The sequence below is a fragment of the Oncorhynchus clarkii genome, chromosome 32 (genome assembly GCF_045791955.1).
Source record: "Oncorhynchus clarkii lewisi isolate Uvic-CL-2024 chromosome 32, UVic_Ocla_1.0, whole genome shotgun sequence".
Lineage (NCBI taxonomy): Eukaryota > Metazoa > Chordata > Actinopteri > Salmoniformes > Salmonidae > Oncorhynchus > Oncorhynchus clarkii.
Window position 1 is genome coordinate 459,547 of NC_092178.1, and position 20,454 is coordinate 480,000.

General features: G+C 41.7%; 1 protein-coding gene across 1 annotated transcript in view; it reads right to left on the reverse strand.

Moving 5' to 3' along the window:
- Window positions 1–20,454, reverse strand: part of LOC139391762 (neurocalcin-delta A-like) — a 76,603-nt gene that overhangs the window by 55,439 nt on the left and 710 nt on the right. The window lies entirely within an intron of this gene.

Sequence of the window (20,454 nt, forward strand, 5' to 3'; positions counted from 1 at the left end):
CGTGCCATTGTAAACTGAGATTTTTGGATATAAATAAGAACTTTATCGAACAAAACATACATGTATTGTGTAACATGAAGTCCTATGAGTGTCATCTGATGAAGATCATCAAAGGTTAGTGATTCATTTATCTCTATTTCTGATTTTTGTGACCCCTCTCTTTGGCTGGAAGAATGGCTGTGATTTTCTGTGACTTGGCGCTGACCTAACATAATCGCATGGTATGCTTTCATCGTAAAGCCTTTTTGAAATCGGACACTGTGGTGGGATTAACAACAAGGTTATCTTTAAAATGGTGTATAATACCATTTTGGCACCCTGCACTTTCACTGGCTGTTGTCAAATCGATCCCGTTAATGGGATTTTAGCCATAAGGAGTTTTAAGGGACCTATATAGTCACCTCTCATGGCAGACCTTGTGGATCTGCTGCCATATGTTTGGGTTTTCTGTTTAACAAAAATACTGAGTGGAGGGGGAGCCAGGCCATTTAGGATCTTGAATACAAGATGTGTCGGTGAATTGCACAAGATTTTCCCAAATCAGGAGCTCATGCTTTCTGAGGATGTAACAGTGATGATGGCTATTGGGCTTCCTATCAAGCACTTTGACAGCCTGTTTGTAGACAGACTGAATGGGTTTTAATGTTGTACAGCAAGCTTGGGCCCAACTAGTCAAGCAGTATGTTAAGTGGGGGAGTACCATAGATTTCAAGTACAGTTTTGCAACCTCTGTAGTCAAACAATTTCGTATACATCGGAAAATTTGCTAGGTTGAATTTGGTTATTTGAATGACCTTTTTCACCTGCTTTTTAAGGTTGGAGTTGGTTGGAGGTTGGAATCAAGTATGATGCCAAGGTACTTAAAATCAGATACCACCTGGAGGTTCTCCTCTGACACATAGACATCTGGCTCAGTAGCATCAGATACCAGCTGGAGCTTCTCCCCTGAAACATAGACATCTGGCTCAGTAGCATCAGATACCACCTGGAGCTTCTCCTCTGACACATAGACATCTGGCTCAGTAGCATCTGTTGTCACCTTTGTGAAGGAGATGCAGACAGTTTTTTTCACATTGAAATGCAAACATGAGTCACTGAGACACTTTTTAACCTGAACCAATACAATACAGGAGTTCATTTGCAGCTTGTTGTTTGCTCTTTGCATGCACATATATCACTGTATCATCTGCATACATTTGAACTTCAGACCCAGTACAGACAGAAGGCAGATCATTAATGTACAGGCTGAACAGGAGAGGCCCCAGTATTGACCCTTGGGGCACGCCCATATCATAGCTAAGAGTGGGCGACAACTCATTGCTCACTCTGACACACTGAGTTCTGCCTCCAAGATATGATTTCATCCATCTCCCACACCAAAGCAGAGCTGGAGGCAGCGAAAGCTGAGCGGCGGCGATATGAGGAGGCAGCACGGCAGTGCGACAGGTACGAGAGACAGCCCCCCCCAAAACTTGGGGACAGGCACACGAGGGGTGGAGCTAAGCCAGGTAGCAGACCTGCGCTCACTCCTCGTGCTTATTATAAGCAGCGCGTTACTGGTCAGGCACCGTGTTATGCGGTTAAGCGCACGGTGTCGCCAGTACGTGGCCATAGCCCGGTGCGCTATAGGACAGCCCCCTGAGAGTGTCATGCGAGCGCGGGCATCGAGCCAGGGCGTATGGTGCCTGCTCAGCGGGTCTGGTCGCCGGTACGCAGTTTTGGTCCAGGGTATCCTGCGCCGGCTCTGCGTGCTGTGTCTCCGGGGCGCTGGGAGGGTGCAGTGCGTCCTCTGCCTGCGCTCCGCTCGTGCCGGGCGAATGTGGGAATGGAGCCTAAGGGAGAGGTGCGTGTAGTAAGCACTAGATCTCCCGTGCTTACCCACAGCCTGGTTCAACCTGTGCCTGCACTCTGGAGGGTCCGGGCTAGAGTGGTTGTCCAGCCTGGGGAAGTGGTGCCAAGGTTGCGCTCCAGTGCTCCCCCACAGCCCGGTCCTTCAGGTGCCTCCTCCTAACCCAAAGCTGTCTCTCTGTCTCCTCCCTGCAGGTGGTCCTGTCTGTCTGGCGCCGCTGCCGGAGTCTCCCGCCTGTCTGGCGCCGCTGCCGGAGTCTCCCGCCTGTCCGGCGCCGCTGCCGGAGTCTCCCGCCTGTCCGGCGCCGCTGCCGGAGTCTCCCGCCTGTCCGGCGCCGCTGCCGGAGTCTCCCGCCTGTCCGGCGCCACTGCCGGAGTCTCCCGCCTGTCCGGTGCCGCTGCCGGAGCCTCCCGCCTGTCCGGCGCCGCTGCCGGAGCCTCCCGCCTGTCCGGCGCCGCTGCCGGAGCCTCCCGCCTGTCCGGCGCCGCTGCCGGAGCCTCCCGCCTGTCCGGCGCCGCTGCCCCTCTGTCCCAAGCAGCTGTCCCTCTGTCCCGAGGGGTCATTGAGAGGGGTGGCCATGGTGAGAAAGCCACGGAGACGGACAATAAGGCGGACTAAGACAATGGCGAAGTGGGGTCCGCGTCCTGCGCCAGAGCCGCCACCGCGGACAGACGCCCACCCAGACCCTCCCCTATAGGTCAAGGTTTTGCGGCCGGAGTCCGCACCTTGGGTGGGGGGGGTACTGTCACGTTCTGACCTTTATTTCCTTTGTTTTGTATTTATTTAGTATGGTCAGGGCGTGAGTTGGGTGGGCAGTCTATGTTTGTTTTTCTATGATTTGGGTATTTCTATGTTTCGGCCTAGTATGGTTCTCAATCAGAGGCAGGTGTCATTAGTTGTCTCTGATTGAGAATCATACTTAGGTAGCCTGGGTTGCACTGTTTGTTTGTGGGTGATTGTCTATGTTGATGGCTTGTTTCAGCACAGGTCTCATTTTGTAGCTTCACGGTCGAATTTGGTTTATTGTTTTTGTTACTCGTTTGTATAGTGTTCAGTCTTTCTTGATTAAAGATTTACCATGGACACTTACCACGCCGCATTTTGGTCTTCCGATCCATCTCGCCTCTCCTCTTCAGATGAAGAGGAGGACGACCGTGACAGCTTTATCTTGGCCAGGTCGCAATTGTAAATGAGAACTTGTTCTCAACTTGCCTACCAGGTTAAATAAAGGTGAAATAAAATAAAAAATAAAAAATATTGTTATCATCATATGTCTATCATTTCCTATAGATTTCCTATAGAGGATTGACAGCATCATTTAAAACAACTGATATTCCCATTCAAGTCAACATTCTCTGATGTGTGGACCTCTAATCATCTTTATGGTACCATTTGAAAGTCAACTTAAATGTTATTCCCATTTTAGTACATGTATCAGCCAAAACATGAGACCCACCCTGTATTCAAGAGCATGTTGTGTCTCAACCGATGTCGGCCTCAACACAAACACCTCAGATGTAAAATAGGGTCTAAGCTAAAACATATACAAATATGAAGAAAAAAAAACATTTTTAGATACTTTACTTTTAAGGTAAATGTAGTATAGTTTTTAAGTTTGAAATAATATGAATATCAATTTATAATTTCCAGTGATGAAGACATAGATGTTTCATGGTATGGTGGGATATGGAAAATAGGTCAACTTTTGTCATTCAGGTCCATATGTCCCTTTCTGAGCACTTCCACAATGGACAAATATGTATGGAAGGTTTTGTTTGAATCAAAACGGGTGCTGTGAAAAAGGGATTGAGTTCAAATGGATTTACACAACATTCAGTTTTGGACGAGACTGACTTCATTACCAAAATGTTCCTATTTTACACTTTGTAGTCAATTCTGGTCAAACACTGTAAACAGACAAAGCGTCAATACAGGACTAAGATTGAATCAAACTACACCGTCTCTGATGCTGGTCAGATGTGGCAGGGCTTGACAACTATCACGGATTACAAAGGGAAACCCAGCCATGAGCTGCCCAGTGATGCTGTTCCGGATGACTGGTTGATCACGCTCTCTGTAGCCGATGTGAGTCTTTAAAAAGATTAACATTCACAATGCCGCAGTGCCAGACGAACACGTACCCATAGCAGGCGCTGACCAGCTGGCAAGTGTCTTCAATTACATTTTCAACCTCTCCCTGACCCAGTCTGTTTCAAACAGACCAGCATAGTCCCTGTGCCCAAGAATGCCAACTACTGTAGATAGCAATAAAAACTGTATCATAGAGGCACAGAATACGTTAGAGGGAAAAAAGTAATGGAGGAACTTATTCAAGAAAGATGAAGTGTAATATATATTTTTTAAATAAAGCGAACTGTATGGAATATAGTGGAAAATGCACCAATATCTTTATTAATCTTCAAGATAGAGATGCGACCAAAAATAACTTACTGAAACTTGTTAGAAATGATAGAGTCAACCATGATTCACCAAACAATATTTTGAAAGATAATGTAAATAATGTGAAATGAACAGCTGTACAGAAAGACTCATGTGTAGGCCAAATTACAGAGGAGGAACTTCTTCATGCAATTAAAGCCTTTAAGTCTGGGAAAAGCAGTTGAGTTATACCAAACCTTTTTGGAAATGTCAAAAAGTTCCGTAACAGTCAGTAGAAACATGTCAAACGATGTATTGAATCAATATTTAGGATGTTTCTAACATAAATCTTCAATAATGTTCCAACCGGAGAATTCCATTGTCTTCAGAAGGGAGATGGAACAGAGCTCCCTCTCATGTGAACGCGCATGGTCAGAGCATGGTCAGCTTATGGCAGACCTTATTCATTCCCTTCTCCTTCGGCCCCACTTCACAGTAGAAGCATTAGACAAAGTTCTAAAGACTGTTGACATCTAGTGGAAGCCTTAGGAAGTGCAACATGACCAATATCCCACTGTATCTTCAATAGGAGCTGAGTTGAAAATCAACCAACCTCAGATTTCCCACTTCCTGGTTGGATATTTTCTTGGGTTTTTGCCTGCCATATGAGTTTTGTTATACTCACAGACATCATTCAAACAGTTTTAGAAACTTCAGAGTGTTTTCTATCCAAATATACTAATAATATGCATATTCTAGCTTTTATGGCTTTGTAGCAAGTGTGTGCAGCTCTCAGCTGGTTTTGGCATGGAGCAGCTCACAGAAGGATGACATTGGTAGCAGGTAGTGTAGGAAAGATGTTTAAACGTATTAGATCTACCAGTAAATGCTAACTAAGGCAACAATGGGTATGTAAACCAGGTATTGAAAAAGTTTGGTCTGAAGTGTTGGTTAGTAGGCTATTTGTAATGCGCAATTGCCATCATTGGCTGTTCGCATCAGGGGTGTAGACATGGATGAGCCTGGGGAGACAGTCCCTGACAGGCCCAACCAATCAGATTGATGTGGTTTATAGTGTTGACTTAGACCATCACATATTTATTTATTTTCTATATAAAAAAGTGTGATTTTGAGAGTGAAAATCTGGCCATCTGGAACTTTTTGGCAAAATTAGAGTCTACCCACTTCTCCAGGCACCACTACACCACCAAACAGGGCTGATGGAAGGACAGCAGTCACACACAGCATGATGGTAAAGCACCACTACACCACCAGACAGGGCTGATGGAAGGACAGAAGTCACACGCAGCATGATGGTAAAGCACCACTACACCACCAGACAGGGCTGATGGAAGAACAGCAGTCACACACAGCACGATGTTCAAGGATAAGCATAAGAATACAAAAACACAACCATTAATCATTTCCCAGTTGAAATATACAGCTATTACTTCCCATTGCAAAAAACATTTCACAATTAAGTAATTTCACACAAAGTAACCAGTGACCTAAAGTTCATAGTGGAGCTGTCAACGTTTGAACTACTTTGCAGATATGAAACAAACAGATTGTAATATCAGTCAAAAATATCAAATTCACAGTTTATGCTACAAAACCGACTTCAAACAGGGTTTTAAAAATAGGTTATATTTGAGTCAACGTTCCATGGCGTACACTAAGGCATTGTTGGCAGAATAGATGGATGTAGTTCAATGCATGATTAATATAATTCACCAATACATTTCTTGATAATCCAAAGAATACTGCTATCAGGTTGTAAATCATAGCTGGCCTGGTACATCGTCTGCTGCCTCCATTGAGGATGCTCTGTTTCAGTTTCAATGACTCAATATTCTGGACCAAAACTGACTAATGTAACTAAGGCTAGGGATGTCAATACAATCAAACTAGCAAGGGCAATTTATACATTTTTATTTAACCTTTATTTAACCACGAAAAGCCCATTGAGACCCAGAGTCTCTTTTTCAAGGGAGACCTGGCCAAGAAGGCAGCAACAATCAATACAGTACATAATTAAAACATACAACAATACAATACAACATGATCCAGATTAAAACAAGCATTTACACTCCTCCGTAAACAGAGTCTCCCATCAATATTTTAAATTCATTCAGTGCCACTAACATATCCAGATGAAGCATGGATTGTAGATTATTCCATGCGTCTCGTGCACAAGAAGAGAAGGCAGTCTTGCCTAATACTGTAAATGTCCCGGAGACCTTAAGTAGCAACCACCTAGCAGACCGGGTATGGTAACTGCTGGTGGTGAAGGAGACCAGACTACAGAGGTAAAGAGGGAGTTGACCCAAAAGGGCTTTGTAGATGAACACACACAAATGTATTTTTCTGCGGAAAAATTCCCTGTCTTAGGTCAGATAGGATCACCACTTTATTTTAAGAATGTGAAATGTCAGAATAATAGTAGAGGGAATGATTTATTTCAGCTTTTTTTTTCTCACATTCCCAGTGGGCCAGAAGATTTCATACACTCAATTAGTATTAAGTAGCATTGACTTAAAATTGTTTAACTTGGACACATTTTACTGTGGATATAGATATTTTTGTATCTTTTTCCTCCAGCATCTTCACAAGGTCCTTTGCTGTTGTTCTGGGATTGATTTGCACTTCTCGCACCAAAGAACGTCCATCTCTAGGAGACAGAACGCGTCTCCTTCCTGAGTGGTATGAAGGCTGCGTAGTCCCATGGTGTTTATACTTGCATACTATTATTTGTACAGATGAACTTGGTACCTTCAGGCATTTGGAAATTGCTCCCAAGGAAGACTGAGTCTTGTGGAGGAAGACAAAAAAAATTGTGAGGTCTTGCCTGATTTCTTCTGTATTTTCCCATGATGTCAAGCAAAGAGGCACTGAGTTTGAAGGTAGGCCTTGAAATACATCCACAGATAGACCAGGTGGGAAGGTAGAGTCCCACCTGGCCAACATCCGGTGAAATTGCAAAGCGCGAATTTCAAACTACAGAATTATAAATATTTAACTTTCATAAAATCACAAGTGTAATACATCAAAATAAAGCTTAACGTCTTGTTAATCCAGCCACCGTGTCAGATTTCAAAAAGGCTTTACGGTGAAAGCACACCATGCGATTATTTGAGGACAGCACCCCGCATACAAAAGCATGAAAAACATATTTCAACCAGGTAGGTGCGCCACGGAAGTAAGAAATAGCGATATAATAAATGCCTTACCTTTGATGATCTTCTTCTGTTGGCACTCCAAAAGGTCCCAGATACATCACAAATGGTCCTTTTGTTCGATAATGTCCTTCTTTAAATCCATAAAAACTCTGTTTATCTGGCGCGATTCAGTCAATAATCCACCCAGTTTCCCTCCATCAAAATGGATACAAAATGAGTCCCAAACGTTACTAATACACTTTTCCAAACAGGTCAAACAACGTTTATAATCAAACCTTAGGTACCCTAATACATAAATAAACAATACATTTAAGACGGAGAATCGTTATTGTCTTTACCGCAGAAAAATACCAAAGAACTTCCACGCGCTTGAAAACATTACAGCCAAAATGGGAGCCACCTAGAACAACTACAATTTCTGGCTCATTTTTCCAAAAAACAGCATGAAACTCTTTCTAAAGACTGTTGATATCTAGTGCAAGCCCTAGGAATTGCAGTCTGAGAGGATTTTGCCTTATAATAAAAGTGACAGCCATTGAAAACAGTGCTAGGCTGAAAATGTGTTTTTTTGGGATGGTTTGTCTTCAGGGTTTCACCTGCCATATCAGTTCTGTTATACTCAACAACAACAAAAACAGTTTTAGAAACTTTAGAGTGTTTTCTATCCAAATCTACCAATTATATGCATGTCCTAGCTTCTGGGCCTGAGTAACAGGCAGTTTACTTTGGGCACACTTTTCATCCGGACATGAAAATACTGCCCCCTACCCAAGAGAGGTTAACAAGGTTGACAAAATCAGGACAAGAGTTGCTTTCCAAAGAGATATCCTGGATTATAACATATTCCGTTTCTAGCTGAGGCTGTAGGAGTCCGTACAGCCAAAAGGATTTTCAGTGCATCGCACCGACAGGAATAAACATCTCTTCGGTAAGAAGAAGGGCGGGGGTGTATGTTTCATGATTAACGACTCATGGTGTAATTGTAACAACATACAATAACTCAAGTCCTTTTGTTCACCTGACCTAGAATTCCTCACAATCAAATGCCGACCGTATTATCTCTCAAGAGAAATCTCCTGGGGTTATTGTCACAACCGTGTATATCCCCCCGCAAGTGGATACCAAGACGGCCATCAAGGAACTTTACTGAACTTTATCCAAACTAGAAACCATATATCCAGAGGCTGCATTTATTGTAGCTGGGGATTTTAACAAAGTTAATTTTAGAACAAGGCTACCTAAATTCTATCAGCATATCGATTGTATTACATGCTCGACCATTGGTACTCGAACTTCCCGCGATGCCCTCCCCCACCCTCCTTTTTGCAAATCTGACCATGATTCCATCTTGTTACTCCCATCCTATAGGCAGAAACTAAAACAGGAAGCACCTGTGCTTAGGTCTATCCAACGCTGGTCTGACCAATCGGATTCCATGCTTCAAGATTGCTTCGATCACGTGGACTGGGATATGTTCAGGGTAGCCTCAGACAACAACATTGACGTATATGCTGACTCGGTGAGCAAGTTTATAAGGAAGTGTATTGGAGATGTTGTACCCACTGTGACTATTAAAACCTTCCCTAACTAGAAACTGTGGATTGATGGCAGCATTCGCGCAAAACTGAAAGTACGTACCAATGCATTTAATCATGGTAAGGCGACTGGAAACATGGCCGAATACAAACAGTGTAGTTATTCCCTCCGTAATGCAGTCAAACAAGCAGTGTCAGTATAGAGACAAAGTGGAGTCGCAATTCAACGGCTCAAACACGAGAAGTATGTGGCAGGGTCTACAGACAATCACGGATTCCAAAAAGAAAACCAGCCCCGTCGCAGACATCGACGTCTTGCTCATAAACAAATTTAAACAACTTCTTTGCGCGCTTTGAGGACAAGTACATTAGAGTGTCTAGTTTGAGAAACAGACGCCTCACAAGTCAGCTTCATTAAATAGTATCCGCAAAACACCAGTCTCAACGTCAACAGTGAAGAAGCGACTCTGGGATGTTGGCCTTCTAGGTAGAGTTCCTCTGTCCAGTGTCTGTGTTATTTTGCCCATCTTAATCTTTTATTTTTATTGGCTAGTCTGAGATATGGCTTTTTCTTTGCAACTCTGCCTAGAAGGCCAGCATCCTGTCGTTCTGAGCAAGGCAGTTAACCCACTGGACGTGGATGTCGATTATGGCAGCCCCCCACACCTCTCTGATTTAGAGGGGTTAAATGCGGAAGACACATTTCAGTTGAATGCATTCAGTTGTACAACTGACTAGGAATCCCCTTTTATCTTTACTAGGGATGGGTACCGGTAATCAAATATTAGAACGGACGTTAGTATTTGATTAATCAGGGAAAACATTGTCTTTTTTACGGCTTTGTCTAAAATGTAAAACAAAAATATATATGTGACATTTTAATTTATCTTTATTTAACTAGGCAAGTCAGTTAAGAACACATTTGTATTTTCAATGACAGCCTAGGAACAGTGGGTTAACTGCCTGTTCAGGGGCAGAACGACAGATTTGTACCTTATGGTTACTAGTCCAATGCTCTAACCACTAGGCTACATATCCCACCAAGATAGACTACTACATTTGACACTTAAATAAAACATATTCCCCGGGAGCCTATATACCTGTAGCTTGTTATTGTCGTCAATCAAAACCGTGCTACAGTCAGAGGACAGCTAGTGAACTGGGAGATATCTAGTCAATGCAAAATGCAATTAAAATGAAAACCTAATTCAGTTGGCTAAATGACAAGGAGCTACAATAATGAACCAACAGGTAGGCTATGGAGTTATCGTAGACATTGGACAGGGAGCACAGCAAAATACTTTTACATGTACAAGTTAGTCATTTAGCAGACTCTCCTACCCAGAGAGACTTTCGGTAGTGAGTACATGCATTTTATAGCTGGCTACTGTAGCTAGCTTCTTTACAACGATTTAATGCAGTCAAGAAAGGCCCTACCAGATGGTATGATATATATCTTATGGCAGCAAGAAGTTTGTCCAACTAGCATGAGTCGGTTTAGAAACTCTCTCTCTCTCTCTCTCTCTCTCTCTCTCTCTCTCTCTCTCTCTCTCTCTCTCTCTCTCTCTCTCTCTCTCTATGCCACACACACTGCCCCTTGCTCCTCTTTCACAAGCAGAGTGCAGCTCACCATCTCTCTCTCTCACACACAAACAACTCTTGATTGGAGTTTCCACAAACTCTTTTTTTATTTAAAAGACATGTATTCCGACTATCTGCATATCTGAATAAATACCACGTTATTACTCGAATACCGAAATAATTTCAAAAGCCCTTCCCTAAACTGTACTCTACTGTACTGAACTGTACTCTACTGTACTGAACTCTACTTTACTGTAATGAACTGTATTTTACTGTACTGAACTATAGTTTACTGTACTGAACTCTATTTTATTGTACGGAACTCTACTCTACTGTACTGAACTATACTCTACTGTACTGAACTATACTCTACTGTACTGAACTCTACTTTACTGTACTGAACTATACTCTACTGTACTGAACTGTACTCTACTGTACTGAACTGTACTCTACTGTAATGAACTATACAGAACTCTACTGTACTGAACTGTACTCTACTGTAATGAACTATACTGAACTCTACTTTACTGAACTCTACTCTACTGTACTGAACTCTACTTTACTGTACTGAACTCTACTTTACTGTACTGAACTCTACTGTACTGAACTCTACTTTACTGTACTGAACTATACTCTACTGTACTGAACTCTACTTTACTGTACTGAACTATACTCTACTGTACTGAACTGTACTCTACTGTACTGAACTGTACTCTACTGTAATGAACTATACAGAACTCTACTGTACTGAACTGTACTCTACTGTAATGAACTATACTGAACTCTACTTTACTGAACTCTACTCTACTGTACTGAACTCTACTTTACTGTACTGAACTATACTCTACTGTACTGAACTCTACTGTACTGAACTCTACTCTACTGTACTGAACTCTAGTCTACTGTACTGAACTCTACTTTACTGTACTGAACTCTACTCTACTGTACTGAACTGTACTCTACTGTAATGAACTATACTGAACTCTACTGTACTGAACTCTACTCTACTGTACTGAACTCTACTTGACTGTAATGAACAATACTCTACTGTACTGAACTGTACACTACTGTACTGAACTGTACTCTACTGTAATGAAATATACTGTACTGTACTCTACTGTACGCTACTATACTCTACTTAACTCAGCTCTACTTTACTGTACTGAACTATACTCTACTTTACTTAACTCTATTTTATTGTACGGAACTCTACTCTACTGTACTGAACTATACTCTACTTTACAGTAATGAACTATAAACTACTCTACTTCTTTACTGAACTATACTCTACTCTACTGAACTCTCCTTTTACTGTAATCTACTTTACATAACTCTACTGTACTGCATTCTACTGAACTCTACTCTTATCTTATTGTATTTTACTATACTATACTCTACTTTTGTACTGTACTGAACTCTACTTGACTGTACTGTCCTGAATCTACTCTACTTTACTGCATGGAACTATACTCTACTGAACTATACTCTACTCTACTTTACTGTACAGAACTATACTCTACTGAATTATGCACTACTTTACTGTACTGTATTGTACTATACTCTACTGTACTACACTCTACTAAACTCTACTGTACTCTACTCTACTGCAATCTACTCTACTCTAATTTACTGTACAGAACTTTGATATCCAAACTCGTCTATGATTAGTTCAGATTAGATCCAGTCAGGATCAACCAAATGTGGTCTTGTTGGGGGCGGAGCTCATTAAAATAACAGCCAGTGTGTAGAATAATACCCAAATGAGGACCTTTTTGTACCTATTCAGAATACAGCCCCATGAAGAGAATGACATTCATATCCATAATGAAGCATAGTACAGATCAGGGACCCATGATACAATTCCGTTTCCGGGTGTAAATCCACATCACTTACTGTACTTCAATAAACAAAAGAGATGTGGTGTCATGTCATATCTGACACCCCATTGTTTCTGCAGACATCATTGAATCTTCATTCAGAGCAGATATTTAACAGTTTGGAAAATGTGGACACAAAAAACAGAGGCCGATTTTACCTACATTTTGTTACCACACTTTACATTTGTAAACAATAATTTACTGTGGATTAGAGCAGCTGATGGACAAACCAGCTGATGGACAAAGTTTGAGCAGCTGATGTACAAACCGCACAGACAACCTGTAGAGAAAGTTTTAATGTAAGTTCATTCTACATTCTGGCTGGTAAGGAACATTTTCACGATTTCTCACACAAATGTCTCAGGCTGTACATCCATTGTGTATTACAGCTGGATTAATCAGTCAACTTTGCAACTAGAGCCCAGAAGGAAAGCACTGCTGCAACTAGAACTCAGTAGGAAAGCACTGCTGCAACTAGAACCCAGTAGAAAAGCACTGCTGCAACTAGAACCCAGTAGGAAAGCACTACTGCTACTAGAACCCAGTAGGAAAGCACTGCTGCAACTAGAACCCAGTAGGAAAGCACTACTGCAACTAGAACCCAGTAGTAAAGCACTGCTGCAACTAGAACCCAGTAGGAAAGCACTGCTGCAACTAGAACCTAGTAGGAAAGCACTGCTGCAACTAGAACCCAGTAGAAAAGCACTGCTGCAATTAGAACCCAGTAGGAGAGTACTGCTGCTATTAGAACCCAGTAGGAAAGCACTGCTGCAACTAGAAACCAGTAGGAAAGCACTGCTGCAACTAGAACCCAGTAGGAGAGTACTGCTGCTATTAGAACCCAGTAGGAAAGCACTGCTGCAATTAGAACCCAGTAGGAGAGTACTGCTGCTATTAGAACCCAGTAGGAAAGCACTGCTGCAACTAGAACCCAGTAGAAAAGCACTGCTGCAATTAGAACCCAGTAGGAGAGTACTGCTGCTATTAGAACCCAGTAGGAAAGCACTGCTGCAACTAGAACCCAGTAGGAAAGCACTGGAAAACTTCCATTCCTACAGTTCTCAGCCATTCTGCCTTCTCCCTTCAGTTTTCGGCCATTAGATTCGCCCAAGACTGGCTCACGTGAGCTACAGAAAGTAGTCATACCCCTTGACTTTTTCCACATTTTTTTGTGTTACAGCCTGAATTCAAAATTGATTAAATACATTTACACAAAATACCCCATGAAGACATGTTTTTAGAAAAAATGTCTAATGTATTGAAAATGAAATACAGGAATGTCTAATTTACATACACTACCAGTCAAGAGTTTGGACAACCTTCTCATTCAAGGGTTTTTCTTCATTGTAGAATAAAGTGAATACATCAAAACTATTAAATAACGCATATGGAATCATGTTGTAACCAAAAAAGTGTTAAACCAATAAAAATATATTTTTTATTTGAGATTCTTCAAATTAGCCACCTTTGCCTTGATTACAGCTTTGCAAACTCTCGGCATTCTCTCAACCAGCTTCATGAGGTAGTCCCCTGGAATTTCAATTAACAGGTGTGCCTTCTTAAAAGTTAATTTATGGAGTTTCTTTCCTTCTTAATACATTTGAGCCAATCAGTTGTGTTGTGACAAGGTAGGGGAGGTACACAGAAAATTGCCCTATTTGGTAAAAGACCAAGTTCACATCAAATTAGCAAATAGAAACAATAGTCCATCATTACTTTAAGACATGAAGGTCAGTCAATCCGGAACATTTCAAGAACATTTTCTTCAAGTACAGTCGTAAAAACAATCAAGTGTTATGATGAAACTGGCTCTCATGAGGACCGCCACAGCAAAGGAAGACCCAGAGTAACTCTGTTTCAGAGGATAAGTTCATTAGAGTTACCAGGCTCAGAAATTGCAGCCCAGATAAATGCTTCACAGAGTTCAAGTAACAGACACATCTCAACATCAACTGTTCAGATGAAACTGTGTAAATCAGGCCTTCATGTTGAAATTGCTGCAAAGAAACAACTACTAAAGGACACCAATAAGAACAAGAGACTTGCTTTGGCCAAGAAACACGGGCAATGGACATTAGACCGGTGGAAATCTGTCCTTTGGTCTGATGAGTCCAAATTTGAGATATTTGGTTCCAACCGCCATGTCCTTGTGAGACGCAGAGTAGATGAACAGATGATCTCTGCATGTGTGGTTCTCACGTGAGGCATGGAGGAGGAGGTGTGATGGTGTTGGGGCGCTTTGCTGGTGACACCGTCAGTGATGTATTTAGAATTCAAAGCACACTTAACCAGCATGACTACCACGGCATTCAGCAGCGACACGCCATCCCATCTGGTTTGCACTTCGTGGGACTATCATTTGATTTTCAACAGGATAATGACCCAACACATCTCCAGGCTGTGTAAGGGCTATTTGACCAAGAATGTCCAAATCCCCATCATCAGCGTGAAGAAAATATGGAAGAAAGGGGAGAGGAGGGCGGGGTGCCTTGTAAGAATTTGCCGACGAGTAGGTAAACCAACACTTTCCTCCGTATTATTGGCCAACGTGCAATCATTGGAAAACAAACTGGACGATCTATGATAGACTATCCTACCAAAGGGACATTAAAAACTGCAATATCTTATGTTTCTCCAAGATGTGGCTGAACGATGACATGGATAATATGGAGCTGGCTGGTTTTTCCATTCTTTGGCAGGAAAGAGCAGCTACGTCTGGTAAGATGAGGGGCAGAGGTGTGTGTCTTTTTGTCAATAACTGCTGGTGCAAGATGTCTAATATTAAAGAAGTATCGAGGTAGAATACCTCATGATAAAGTGTAGACCACACTATCTACCAAGAGAGTTCTAATCTATATTTTTCGTCTATTTACCACCACAAACCGATGCTGGCACTAAGACAGCACTCAACCAGCTGTATAAGGCCATAAGCAAACAAGGAAACGTGCATTCAGAAGCGGCGCTCCTATTGGCCGGGGACTTTAATGCAGGCAAACTAAAATCTGTTTTACCTCAGCATGTCACATGTGCAACCTGTGCAACCAGAGGGAAAAAAACTCTAGACCACCTTTACTTGACACACAGAGATGCATAGAAAGCTCTCTCCCGCCCTCCATTTGGCAAATCTGACCATAATTCTATCCTCCTGATTCCTTCTTACAAGCAAAAACTAAAGCAGGAAGTACCAGTGGCTCGCTCAATACGGAAGAGGTCAGATGACGCGGATGTCACACTACAGGACTGTTTTGCTAGCAAAAACTGGAATATATTCATCCAATGGCATTGACGTGTATACAACATCAGTCATCGGCTTCATCAATAAGTGCATCGACAACGTCGTCCCCACAGTGACCGTACGTACATTTCCCAACAAGAAGCCATGGATTACAGGCAATATCCGTACTGAGCTAAAGACTAGAGCTGCCGCTTTCAAGGAGCGGGAAACTAATCCGGACGTTCATAAGAAATTCCACTCTGCCCTCAGTCGAACCATCAAACAGGCAAGGCATCAATAAAGGAATAAGATCTTATCCTACTACGCCGGGTCTGACACTCGTCAGATGTCTCAGGGCTTGAAAAATATTACAGACTACAAAGGGAAATCCAGCCACGAGCTGCCCAGTAACGCTAGCCTACCAGACGAGCTAAATGCCTTTTATGCTCGCTTCGAGGCAAGCAACACTGAAGCATGCATGAGAATATTAGTGTGATCACGTTCTCTGTAGCCAATATGAGCAAGACATTTAAACAGGTCAACATTCAGAAAGCAACGGGCCAGATGGATTACCAGGCATGTCAGAGGAAGGCCCAAAAACTTGTCAAAGATTCCAGTCACCCAAGTCATAGACTGTTCTCTTTGCTATCGCACGGCAAGCGGTACCGGAGTGCCAAGTCTAGGACCAAAAGCTCCTTAACAGCTTCTACCCCCAAGCCATAAGACTGCTGAACAATTGATCAAATGGCCATCTGGACTATTTACATAGACTCCCCCCCATTTGTTTTTTACAGTGCTGATACTTGCTGTTTATTATCTATGCATAGCCACCTCACAAATTACCTTGACTAACTTGTACTGCCACACATTGACTCGGTACCCCTGTATATAGCCTCGTTATTGTTATGTAATTTTCTTGTGCTAATTTATTTATATATTTTTTTTATTTTATTTTTTACTTTAGTTTATTTAGTAAATATTTTCTTAGCTCTATTTCTTGAACTGCATTGTTAGTTAAAAGGGCTTGTAAGCATTTAACAGTAAGGTTGTATCCTGTTGTATTCGGCGCAAGTGACAAATACATCAGATAACCTGGCCTCCACAATCACCCGACCTCAACCCGGTTGAGATGGTTTGGGTTAAGTTGGACTGCAGAGGGAAGGAAAAGCAGCCAACAAGTGCTCAGCATATGTGGGAACTCCTTCAAGACTGTTGGAAAAGCATTCTAGGTGAAGATGTAGGAGAGAATGCAAAGAGTGTGCAAAGCTGTCATCAAGGCAAAGGGTGGCTGGCTACATTGAGGAATCTCAAATATGAATTATATTTTGATTTGTTTAACACTTTTTTGGTTACTACATGATTCCATGTGTGTTATTTAATCATTTTGATGTCTTCACTATTATTCTGCAATGTAGAAAATAGTAAAAAGAAAGAAAAACCCTTGAATGAGGAGGTGTGTCCAAACTTTTGACTGGTACTGTAAGTAGTCACACCCCTGAGTCAATACATGTTAGAATCCCCTTTGGCAGCGATTACAGCTGTGAGTCTTTCTGGGTAAGTCTCTAAGAGTGATTACAGCTATGAGTCTTTCTGGGTAAGTCTCTAAGAGTGATTACAGCTGTGAGTCTTTCTGGGTAAGTCTCTAAGAGTGATTACAGCTGTGAGTGTTTCTGGGTAAGTCTCTAAGAGTGATTACAGCTGTGAGTCTTTCTGGGTAAGTCTCTAAGAACTTTGCACACGTGGATTTTACAATATTTCCATGTTATTTTTTAAACAATTCTTCACGCTCTGTTAGGTTGATTGTTGATCATTACTAGACAGCCATTTTCAAGTGTTGCTATAGATTTTCAAGACGATTTAAGTCAAAACTATAACTAGGCCATTCAGGAACATTCAATGTCGCCTTGGTTAGCAACTCCAGTGTATATATGGCCTTGTGTTTTAGGTTATTGCCCTACTGAAAGGTGAATATCTCCCAGTGTCTGGTGGAAAGCAGACTGAACCAGGTTTTGTAGGATTTTGCTTGTCCTTATCTCTATTCCGTTTCTTTTTATCCCAAAACAACTCCCTAATCCTTGCCAATGACACCCATAACATGATGCAGCCACCACCATGCTTGAAAATATGTCGGTCTCCTTGATGTGTTGAGTTGGATTTGCCCCAAACATAATGCTTTGCATTCAGGACAAAAAATGAATTGCAAACCAGATGCATGTTTTGGAATATTTGTATTCTGTACAGGCTTCCTTCTTTTCACTCTGTCATTTAGGTTAGTATTGGGCTCCCGAGTTGCGCAGAGGTCTAAGGCACTGCATCTCAGTGCTAGAGGCGTCACTACAGACACCCTGGTTTGAATCCAGGCTGTATCACAACCGGCCGTGATTAGGAGTCCCATAGGGCGGAGCACAATTGGCCCAGCGTCCAGGTTCGGCCGGTTTAGGCCATCATTGTAAATAAGAATTTGTTCTTAAATTACTTGCCTACATAAATAAAGGTTAAATAAAAAAAATTAAATTGTGGAGTTAACTATCATTTTGTTGATCTATCCTCAGTTTTCTCCTGTCACAGCTATTAATCTCTCTAAGTGTTTTAAAGTCACTATTGGCCTCATGGTGAAATCGCTAAGGGATTTTCCTCCTCTCCGTCAACGAAATCAGAAAGGACGCCTGTATCTTCGTAGTGACTGAGCCTAATGAATAACTTCACCATGCTCAAAGGGATATTTATTGTCTGCATTTTTTTGGACACATCTACCAGTAGGTGCCCTTCTTTGCAAGGCATTGGAAAACCTCCCTGATCTTTGTGGTACAATCTGTATTTGAAATTCACTGCTCGACTGAGGGACCTTACAGATCATTTTATGTGTGCGGTACAAAGATGAGTTAGTCATTCAAAAATCATATTAAAAACTATTAACACACATAGAGTGAGTCCATGCAACTTATTTAATTTTGCCATAACAAAGGGGTTGAATACTTATTGACTCAAAGACATTTCAGCTTTACATTTTTTATTAATTTGACATTTCAAAAAATATTATTCCACTTTGACATTATGGGGTATTGTTTTGAGGGCCAGTGACACAAAATCTCAATTGAATTAATTTTAAATTCAGGCTGTAGTACAACAAAATGAGGAAAAAGTCAAGTGGTGTGAATACTTTCTGTCGTCAATGTAACTAATTAGCACAGGTGGTCCCTCTTGTCTTCCATCTGTTTCCCATCAACCAGCGCTGTAACATGGAGGTATGGCCATGTGGGAACAAGGTGTGTATCAATTTAACCTTTTGTTTTTTATTAGTAGTATTTTTTGCTGATATGAAAGATAAGGTCCATATGCTTCCAACACCGTACAGCAAGCGATGGGTGTTAATGTTCAGACTGAGCGTTGGGGATCTTAATTAACAAACCTCCCTACAGAAGAAGCCTTCGTCCAATGACTCTTATGTGTAATGTAATGAATTGAGAGTCATAATGTAATGAACTGAGAGTCATAATGCAATGAACCAAGTCATAATGTCATGAACTGAGTCATAATGTAATGAACTGAGAGTCATAATGTAATGAACTGAGAGTCATAATGTAATGAACTGAGAGTCATAATGTAATGAATTGAGAGTCATAATGTAATGAACTGAGTCCTAATGTAATGAACTGAGAGTCATAATGTAATGAACTGAGAGTCATAATGCAATGAACCAAGTCATAATGTAATGAACTGAGTCATAATGTAATGAACTGAGAGTCATACTGTAATGAACTGAGAGTCATAATGCAATGAACCAAGTCATAATGCAATGAACCAAGTCATAATGTAATGAACTGAGAGTCATAATGTAATGAATTGAGAGTCATAATGCAATGAACCAAGTCATAATGTAATGAACTGAGTCATAATGTAATGAACTGAGAGTTATACTGTAATGAACTGAGAGTCATAATGTAATGAACTGAGAGTCATAATGTAATGAACTGAGAGTCATAATGTAATGAACTGAGAGTCATAATGTAATGAACTGAGAGTCATAATGTAATGAATTGAGAGTCATAATGTAATGAATTGAGAGTCATAATGTAATGAACTGAGAGTCATACTGTAATGAACTGAGAGTCCTAATGTAATGTACTCTGGACGGCTCTGACTTAGAATACGTGGACAACAACAAATACCTGGGTGTCTGGTTAGACTGTAAACTCTCCTTTCAGACTCACATTAAGCATCTCCAATCCAAAATGAAATCTAGAATCGGCTTCCTATATCGCAACAAAGCATCCTTCACTCATGCTGCCAAACATACCCTCGTAAAACTGACCACCCTACCGATCCTCGACTTCGGTGATGTCATCTATAAAATAGCCTCCAACACTCTACTCAACAAACTGGATGCAGTCTATCACAGTGCCATGCGTTTTGTCACCAAAGCCCCATACACTACCCACCATTGCGACCTGTACACTCTCGTTGGCTGGCCCTCGCTTCATACTCGTCGCCAAACCCACTGGCTACAGGTTATCTACAAGTCTCTGCTAGGTAAAGCCCCGCCTTATCTCAGCTCACTGGTCACCATAGCAGCACCCACTCGTAGCACGCGCTCCAGCAGGTATATCTCACTGGTCACCCCCAAAGCCAATTCCTCCTTTGGTCGTCTTTCCTTCCAGTTCTCTGCTGCCCATGACTGGAACGAATTGCAAAAATTTCTGAAGCTGGAGACTCATATCTCCCTCACTAGCTTTAAGCACCAGCTGTCAGAGCATTTTACAGATCACTGCACCTGTACTTAGCCTATCTGTAAACAGCCCATCTATCTACCTACCTCATCCCCATACTGGTATTTATTTAT